The sequence below is a fragment of the Sesamum indicum genome, unplaced genomic scaffold (genome assembly GCF_000512975.1).
Source record: "Sesamum indicum cultivar Zhongzhi No. 13 unplaced genomic scaffold, S_indicum_v1.0 scaffold00109, whole genome shotgun sequence".
Classification (NCBI taxonomy): Eukaryota; Viridiplantae; Streptophyta; class Magnoliopsida; order Lamiales; family Pedaliaceae; genus Sesamum; species Sesamum indicum.
Window position 1 is genome coordinate 71,973 of NW_011628044.1, and position 9,657 is coordinate 81,629.

At 39.0% G+C, this 9,657-nt stretch overlaps 1 protein-coding gene and 1 pseudogene across 1 annotated transcript in view; one reads left to right on the forward strand and one right to left on the reverse strand.

Moving 5' to 3' along the window:
* Nucleotides 1-6: 6 nt before the first annotated feature.
* LOC105178830 lies at nucleotides 7-4,034 on the reverse strand (annotated as a pseudogene).
* Nucleotides 4,035-9,293: 5,259 nt separating this feature from the next.
* The window catches only part of LOC105178829 (protein TRIGALACTOSYLDIACYLGLYCEROL 4, chloroplastic), a gene marked incomplete in the record, with an annotated part of 3,737 nt that continues 3,373 nt past the window's right edge, over nucleotides 9,294-9,657 (forward strand). The window contains 1 exon segment of the mRNA XM_020699452.1: nucleotides 9,294-9,393.

Sequence of the window (9,657 nt, forward strand, 5' to 3'; positions counted from 1 at the left end):
TGCAGAATTTTTTGCCGCTGCTTTGCTGCCCGTTTTAGGATCTTCTGATATATGATTCATAATGTCGAGGAAGCCACATTACATGTCTTTGAGAGAGCCATCACAATTTAACTTCCAACTCAACTTTCATTACTAAGCCTAAAACCAAGACAATGGATTAACTGAATACCTCAAACTCAATTATATTTTTCAGTATATTCTCATCCCACCCATGACTTCAGGCCCCATTAGAAATCATATGGTTCTTCTGCCAGTGCCAGATATGATGATGCAAAAAGCTGGACAATCAAGGATTCGTTTGAATTCACGAGCACTAAAGTCACTCGTTACCATCTGTCGTAGAAAACAAAATGTCAACATATATCCAGTATCCAAATAAGATGCATGGTACTTGCACATGCATTAATGGGAGCCCACCTCGTTTTTTCATCATTTGATTCAGACGTCCAGACAATTCTTTTAACCCTGATGAGAAGGTTTTGTACAACTGCCATAAATTTAGAATTACTACATAAGTTAATCAATGTGCCCGGTCCTCAAAACAAACATACATAGAAAGGTTATTTAATAGTTGAACATTATCATGCCTTGTGGAACTCCAGGGTGTCACCACCAGTTTTGCGAAGCTCCACCATGTGCAAGGAAGGAGCCACCTCAAAGACCTGACATCAAAACCAACCAGATGCCCATATATTCAATGCTATACCATACTGAACAATACCAGAGGAAAGAGAAAGAAAAAGATACACTGACCACACCCTATCCATTAGGAAGTTCATGTTACTAATTATACAAAGTCTTTAACCCACAAAAACCATTTCCCAGAGTCTCCGATCAACTGAGAAAATTCCTCCAGAACTGTAGATTTTAAAATGAAACACCAAGACAAGTAATCAGCTTTTGTCAACATAACCATTTGATTCAATCCTTGTATCTGCTCATAATTACCAACAGATGCTTTAAATCTTAGAAGCATCTTTCCTGTTCCATCAATAAAGAGTAATCGGTTCATTGCTACAAGTTATCGCAGTAATTCACCATATTGTTCTTCAGCACACAACGTCCTAGTCACTGTAAGTACCTTGATCCCCAGACTTATACACACAAAATATGAAGTATTGACATTTCATTTGTCCAAAGCGAAGTTGATATATACCTCTGTAGCTACAGCAAGTTGGCCTTTTCTTCCTTTCTTGTCACCTTGTAACTTCATCTGCAATAGCTACAAAGAATAAGTGGCAAGTCGGCCAGAGGACTATTTCCGATGAACTGATGGGACATTGAATATTATCCTCCTTTCATCTAGGAAGAGAAGGCATGAGGAATGAAATGTCCAAGAAACTGTGTATAGTACCTTAAAGGTTTTTTTATGAACATTAAAACCCAAAGGTTTAGCAGCCTCCTCAATTTTTGACATTATCTCACTCGCAGGATGCTTGGATGTATTTCTCTCTTTACCAGGCCCTGCATTGTTTGATCCAAGACAAAAATAAAAAGGAAATAATTAGGTACCCTGATGATTTTGACTTTACCATGAAGGGGGGTCATTCGTGTCCAAACCCACATGGGTTGGTGGACCATTAGATTAGCCATATGTGACAGTCAACTGACACCATGAAAGGATAACTGCATATATGTACATTGACGACAGAATCAGCTATGTCTGATCAGTGTTGGTGCTGGCATATGGCTAGCTGGACAGAGCCCCAGAATAGATTCAACAACAAATTATGAAGGAACAAAGATTTATATAAAGCTACAGGGTACAAATTGCAGGTAGACTTTAATTCTGATCTTCAGAATTCTTTGTTCAAATGATTCTTTTACTTATAATATGCATCAACAACCACAGAATGGTGGAAAAATAAAGGACAGCTGAACTCACATACCTTCTGCTTATCAAACAAATTTTCGAGACTGAAACCCTGAGACCTAGAAATGAGCTGAAAGGCATTCATGGATACAGGTTTCTCTTTGCTTTCTGTAACAAGGTTTTCCTGTCAAAGAAAATGTTCTTGGTCAAATTGAAGTTTAGCTATGTATACACAGTAGCAGCTAGTACCAAAACAGAATTCTGTGATTTAAATAGCTTACCTCAGAGTCATTCAAGACAGCATCAACATCATCAAGACTTACTTCCTCTTCCTGCTCAAAGTAAGGTGGCTTGTAATCTTTCTTGAACCAATCATTTTCTAGAATTTCAGGAATAGTCATCCACTGCAAGATACCCACGAATTATACAGAAGAACTCCAAACTCCCTAAACATGTGTACATGAATTTGTCAAAACTAGAGAAAATGCATAAGAACTATGAAACAAGGAAAGAATAGAACTACAAGAAAGAGATAGCAGAGGAAAAACATCTTGTAATGAATGGACATTTGACTGATAAATAAGATAAAGACAAGCTTCGAAGAGCTCACAGTGAGTGAATTTGGATCCAAAATATGCTTAATCAGCTTTTTTGCACTGGACGAGAACCACGATGGAAACAAGAAATTGGCCTTTTGAATCTGGAAAAACAATTAGTTCGTACCACATTCCAAATGCAACTCAGAGTAGAAAGCAAGTAGAGCTCTCTCCAAACTTACTCTCGTATACAAAGCCATGAGGCTGGGCTCATTGAAAGGCAAGTATCCAGCCATCAGAACAAAGAGGATAACCCCACATGACCATATATCTGACGATGTACCATCATAGCCTTTATCAGTGAGCACCTGATGGAGAAAAGACATCTCAAAATCTTGAAACTGAACATAGACACTTGCGCCTTTCCCTTCTTAGTTCCATAAAACCATAAGTAGTACCTCAGTGCTACATAATTCGGCGTGCCACAGGCCGTGTGAAGCAACCCATCTTCCTATAAAGGAATCATCATGAGATTTTCATCGTTCACTTCTGGAGCCCTCAGAAAAGCAAAATTCATGTAGGACTTCATGATAATGGTTACCCGACACGAACATGATAAAAATAGATTCGCATGCATAAGTGGAATTGACAGAAAAACTCGAGAACATGAAAGAAGAATAAGATTACAAGTATCCATTTTCTATCTAGTGAACAATTGTGTAGGGACCTTGCAAGTTCCTGAACAGGAAAATAAAATGAGCCAACCAAGATGCAGTCTCTAAACATGTATCAATCCCAAGCTGGAGCAGCTTTTTCTGACATGAACCAAAGATATTGATTGTAGATTATTATACTAGGATGCAACAAGAAGAAACGAGTCAAAAGGAAAGGCCGTTTGAGACCAAAATTTCTCATCATGGAATACATGAAAAAAGTGACGCATAGTTGAATAACACTTTAAAACAGATCCAAATAACGTTTCTGGCAGCCTTTCCACGTCTTCAAAATGGAAAACTTTGGCCCCCCAATGAGTCCATGACAGAAATTATAGACAACTCACCTGGACTTGCTTCTCAAATGCACTTAATCCGAAGTCAGAAACTTTAAGAACACCATACGAGTCCAGCAACAGATTCTCCGGCTGCAAAATTTATATTGAGACACGCACAACATTTCTAAACAAGGTAGAAAAAGAAAGTGAAAGTTTTGTTAAAAAGACGCATAAACTGTGAGATAGATAACAGGTCTTGTTCAACCTTCAAATCTCTGTGGTATATGCCTCTACTGTGGCAGTAGTCCACAGCGTTGATGAGCTGTTGAAAATATCTCCTAGCCACATCTTCTTGAAGTTTTCCATATTTAGCCTATAGAGGAAGGGAAAATGACATCACCTTTTTCAGGGCATAACAGCTGAAAATTTTGATTAAAATTAAACACTTACGATTTTGTCAAAGAGCTCGCCTCCATCAACATATTCAAGAACGATATAGATTTTGGTTCTGCTAGCCATAACTTATTATTGGCAAAAAACAAGGAATAGGTGAACTTAAAGTATCTGAGACCTTTAAATAAGGCAACAATTGATAAAAGATAAGTAAGCAGAGTGTAGCAACAGCAAGCAGAGCAGCAGCATCGGTGAACATTCTTCATGATGCAGAGGGCTGCAATGCGTAGTCATTTTCCGCTTATCTACTTTGTAGATAAATCGCATTTCTTAGATTATGTTTTTATTAGTTGATTCACGCCTTGTCTTGTACTATACACATAGTAGCTAACGTGTAGAGTAGTTAGAGTCTGTTAGTCAGCAGTTATTTAGTTCTTCTTCATTCTCTGCTCTTGTGACTGCTATTTAACAGAGCCTTCAGCTCCAGATTCAAGTAGCCATTAATTCATATTTCCTTGCTGTGCTTTCTCTCCTCTTCGTTTTTATGGAATGAACTTATAATCTGAACATGGTATGAGAGCCATCATTTTGATGGTCTCTGCATATCTTTACAATCAGTTTGTGGTTTGTTTGAATTTGTTACTGTGATGGCAAGCACTTCAACCACGGCGTAAACGATGTAACTGGAACTATTGGCTCTGGTGGCGATAGTTCGAATACCAGAGTTCAGGTATTGGATCACCCTGGGATGGTGATGATTTCTGCCCCTTTGAATGGGCGAAACTGGCTTTCTTGGAGCAGATCTGTCCGTATTCCACTGGAAGGTAGGTACAAGCTTGGTTACATTGATGGATCGTCTGCGAAACCAGCTGATGGCTCCGCCGAACTCAGACAATGGAGAATTATGGATTCTATGGTGAGAACTTGGATACTGAATACAATATCTAAGGATATTCTGAATGCTTTTTGTACGCAACTTCAGCACGTTCTCTATGGCTGGATCTAGAAGCAAGATATGGTGAGTGTGATGGACCACTCTTATATAAGATTCAACGCCAGATTAGTTCCATGTCGCAGGGTAATCTGGATGTTACTGCATATTACACAAACCTGAAGCAGCTATGGGATGATTTGGTGTGCTTGATGCCACCAGCCATGTGCACCTGTGGCAAGTGCACGTGTGGATGTAATAAGGCAAAGATTGATCAAACTGAAGCGAGCCAATTGATTCAATTCCTTATGGGATTGAACGAGTCACATGATAAAATTAGAAATCAGATTTTGGTGTTGGATCCTCTTCCCGACGTTGATAAAGCATACTTAATGGTGCTACAGGTGGAAAGATAACGGGAAGTGGACCTTGGATTTGCAGAAACTGGGGACAATGTCGCAATGCAAGTAAGGAGCTGCGAGAGTAAAGGAGTTGGACCTAGGAACTACTTAAAGAAGAAAGGTCCTACAAACAAAAGAAACTTGGTTTGTGGACACTACAACAAGCCAGGGCAAAGCAAGGACACTTACTTCAAAATCCACGGTCGACGTGATTGGTACAAAGATTTAAATGACCAGAGGTAGAACAGTGGTCTTCAGGAAGGGCGTATGCAGTCAATGAAACAACGCAACAGAGTCCCATGGACAATATAAGTGCAGCAAACCATAACTTTGTTGTAGATTTGATGGAGGCCTTAAAAATAGTGCAGAACAAGGTGCCTTATGATCCAGTAAAGGTGCACTTTGCACAGAACTAAGAGATGGCAGGTATGACATTGATTAAGATTTCTGGAGATGAAAATGTTGGTTCTTGGATAGTAGACACTGGAGCTACTAGTCATATGTGTGGTGATGTAAATTTGTTTCACTCCTTACAAAATCTTCATTCCTGCATCAATATTCATCTTCCTGATAATAGCATTGCAAAAGCTACGTAATGTGGTGATATTCATCTTTCTCCCAGCCTAACTCTCACAAATGTCCTCTTGGTTCCTAGCTTTAAACACAACCTACTTTTAGTGTCACAATTATGCCAATCTCAGTCTGTTAGTTTCCTATTTCTCACATCTTTGTGCGTCGTGCAGGACCTGAAGAATAACCATACACTCACAACAGGAAAACAGAAGGGGAGACTTTACTATTTGGATACCAATTCTTTTATTCCTACTTCTTTGTCTCAGACAATTGAGAAACATGTATCCTGTTTTTCTTCTGATATAAAACTTTATACATTGTGGCATAAGTGTCTAGGACATGCAAGTTCTCATGTGTTGAGCCACTTTCCTGTATTGAGTATCAAAGATAGCAATAATGAAGACATTTGTTGCATTTGCCCCTTGCTAAACAAGAAAGACTGGCATTTCCCCTTAGCAAATCACACTCCAATTCTCCTTTTGATCTTCTTCACATTGACATTTGGGGGGCATATAAACAAACCTCGTTAACTGGATGTCATTATGTGTTAACAATGTTGGATGATTATTCAAGAGTACCCTGGACTTTCCTTCTACAACACAAATCTCAAACCCTTCAGATCATGACATCTTTCTTTGCCCAGATATCAACACAGTTTGATACCAAAATCAAAGTGATACGATAATGGATCAGAATTCCTAGCCTCCCTTGTCAAGAATTCCTTCAGAACAATGGCATAATCCACCAAAAAAGCTGTGTCTACACACCAAAACAAAATGGTGTTGTAGAAAGGAAACATAGACACCTTTTACAAATTGCTCGAGCCCTTATGTTTGAGTCCCATTTGCCTAGGCATTTCTGGGCAGAGTCTGGCCTTACAGCAACCCACATTATCAACAAATTGCCATCCTCCACATTGAATTGGAAGTCCCCGTTCGAGCTACTACATAAAGCCTCTCCATCTTATGATAACCTTAGAACATTTGGATGTCTCTGTTTTGCTTCAAACACCTTTACTCACAAATCTAAATTCGATCAAAGAGCTTTTAGATGCATATTTCTGGGGTATGCTCATGGGCAAAAGGCCTACAAACTATATGACCTGGATAACATAGTGAGTCATATCTAGGGACGTTTTACATGAAAATGTCTTTCCATACCAAAGCTCTACTTCTATTTCAGACAGTGCTCTATCCTTGATCCTGTTATTGAGTCACATTCAGCTCATGTCCCTAGCACATCTGACTCATATCCTGATCAAATTTCATCCAATATCCCTGTTCCTACTCAATCTCTTCCACAGTCTCCCCTTAGACGGTTAACTAGACATACTAAAACCCCCGCTTGGTTAACTGATTTTCACTGGAATTCTTCTTCGGATTTTTCTATAAAGCTTTCTGATATTGCATCTCATACATAGGATTTATGGCTGCTTTATCTACTGTGCACTAACCTAAGCATTATTTGCAGGCTAAAGGTTTTTTGGAGGGGGAGAAAGCTATGCAGGATGAATTGGCACTGGAAAGAAACAATACTTGGGATATCATGGATCTTCCACCTGATAAGAAGCCAATAGGAAGCAAATGGGTATACAAAGTTAAGCTACAACCTGATGGTTCTGTAGACAGATACAAGGCAAGGTTGGTGGCTAAAGGCTACAATCAAGTCGAAGGTGTGTGGCTAAAGGCTACAATCAAGTCGAAGGTGTGGACTAATCGATAGATTTTCCCCTCGCTAAGGCTGTAACAGTCCGCTTGTTGTTGGCTGTGTGGCATCTAACAACAATTGGCCAATTCATCAGGTTGATATTAATGACACATTTTTACATGGGTTTCTTGATGAGGACATATACCTATCTGTGCCATATGGTTATTCTATTGAAGAAGGGAAGGTTCGAAAATTGAAGCGATCTTTATACGGACTGAAACAGGCCTCTAGACAATGGAATCTGGAGCTCAGTAATCAACTCATTGGCTATGGCTTTTCTCAATCATCTCACAACCATTGGTTATTTACTCAACAAACTTCTGATAACCACCTTATTCTCTTGGTGTATGTAGATGATGTACTACTAAGTGGTTCGTCTCAATTGCATATTGATAAGGTCAAGAATTTCTTACATTCAGCCTTTAAAATTAAAGATTTGGGTCCTACAAAATATTTCCTTAGATTGGAAATTGCTCGTTCTGCAGCAGGTCTCGTGTTAGTCAACATAAATACATTAGGGACATCATTCTCTATATTATTCAACATAAGTAATCAGGGACATCATTCTTGACACTGGTCTTCAAGATTTCAAGCCAGCCAAGAACCCTCTTCCTATGGGTCTGAAACTTTCTGCTCAAGACATTGTTCCTTTACAAAATTCTGAGCCTTATTGACACTTGGTGGGGCGCCTCCTATATGTAAGTTTTACTCGTCCAGACGTTTCTTTTGGCGCCCAACAATTTGTCCATCAGCCTGGCCAGATTCATATGGATTCGTACGGTATCTTAAGGGGTGCCCTGATCAGGGTTTCTTCTTTCCATCTTCCAATTCCTCTACTCTCACTGCTTACTTAGATGCGGGTTGGACAAGCTGTGTTGATTCGCGTCGCTCTTTAATTGGTTACTCAGTTTTCTTGGGGAAGGCCTTGATTTCCTGGAAAACCAAAAAGCAGACAACAGTTGCTCGTTCTACAGCAGCAGCGGAATACAGGAGTCTTGGCACTAGTGTCTGCGAGCTACATGGATTTCTTACTTGCTCAATGATCTGGGTGTTTCTGTTCCTACACCTATTCCAGTTTATTGTGACAATCAAGCCGCTATCCACATTGTTGCCAATCCCACATTCCATGAACAAACTAAACACTGAAATTGACTGTCATTTGGTGAGGGACAAGTTCAAGGCTGGTTTTGTTCTTCCATCACACATTTCTGGTAATCTCAACTTGCTGACATTTCACAAAATTACTTCCTAGTCCTGTTTTTGGTTCCTTCTTGTCCAAGCTAGGCTTGGTTTCGTTTCCCCTAGTCCATCTTGAGGGGGGATGATGAAAGATAAGCAAGCAGAGTGTAGCAACAGCAAGCAGAGCAGCAGCATTCTGGAATGTTCTTCATGATGCATGGGCTGCAATATGTCGTTGTTTTCCACTTATCTACTTTGTACATAAATCGCATTTCTTAGATTAGTTTTTATTGAGTTGATTCGGGCCTTGTCTTGTACTATACACGTGGTAGCTGATGTGTAGAGTAGTTAGAGTCTGTTAGTCTGCAGTCAGTTAGCTCTTCTTCTTTCTCAGGTCTAGTGGATTCAAGTAATGAAGAAATCCACCATTAATTCATATTTCCGTGCTGTGCTTTTTCTCCTCTGCATTTTTATGGAATCAACTTATATAATCTGAACACAATTTGCATGTCATCTATCAGAAACCAGCATTTTTTATCAGGTACTGCAATTAATCACTTAAACCTTTAAGTCACAGGATAATTATCCTGCAATCTTTTTGGCGCAGGGCTTAACACAAAGTGATCTATAAGAACTATATTCAGCATCACTTGCCAAAGAGTAATTAGTCATAAAATATGATGCTTAAGCAAACATTTGGCAACAAGCTTTATTTGATTTCACTCAAATCCTTCCAGCCCCTGCCCACCCCCCAAGAAAAGAAGAAAGAAAAGTTAAAAAACCAATAAAAAGTGCACAGTACCTCAAATAAATTTAAGACATTGGTATGTTTGATCATCTTCATGGTCGAAATCTCTCTTTTGCTCTGCAAAATTTATAAATGAAAATTTTCAACAAAAAAAAGGGAAAATCCATGAAAACAAAACTTAATCCACTCTTTTCTGTTTCAAGAATGACACTTGAGGGATATGATGACCCCAGCACACAAGTAATACTTAAAACAGCAGCTTCAATTACAGTTAACAAAATAGTTAGAATAAAGAATGAAGTAAAAAAAAAAAACAATAAACTAAGTAAAGGAGAGTAAGTACAGAACAGAGTTAAAAATTGAGATATATAAAGAGAGAAAGACC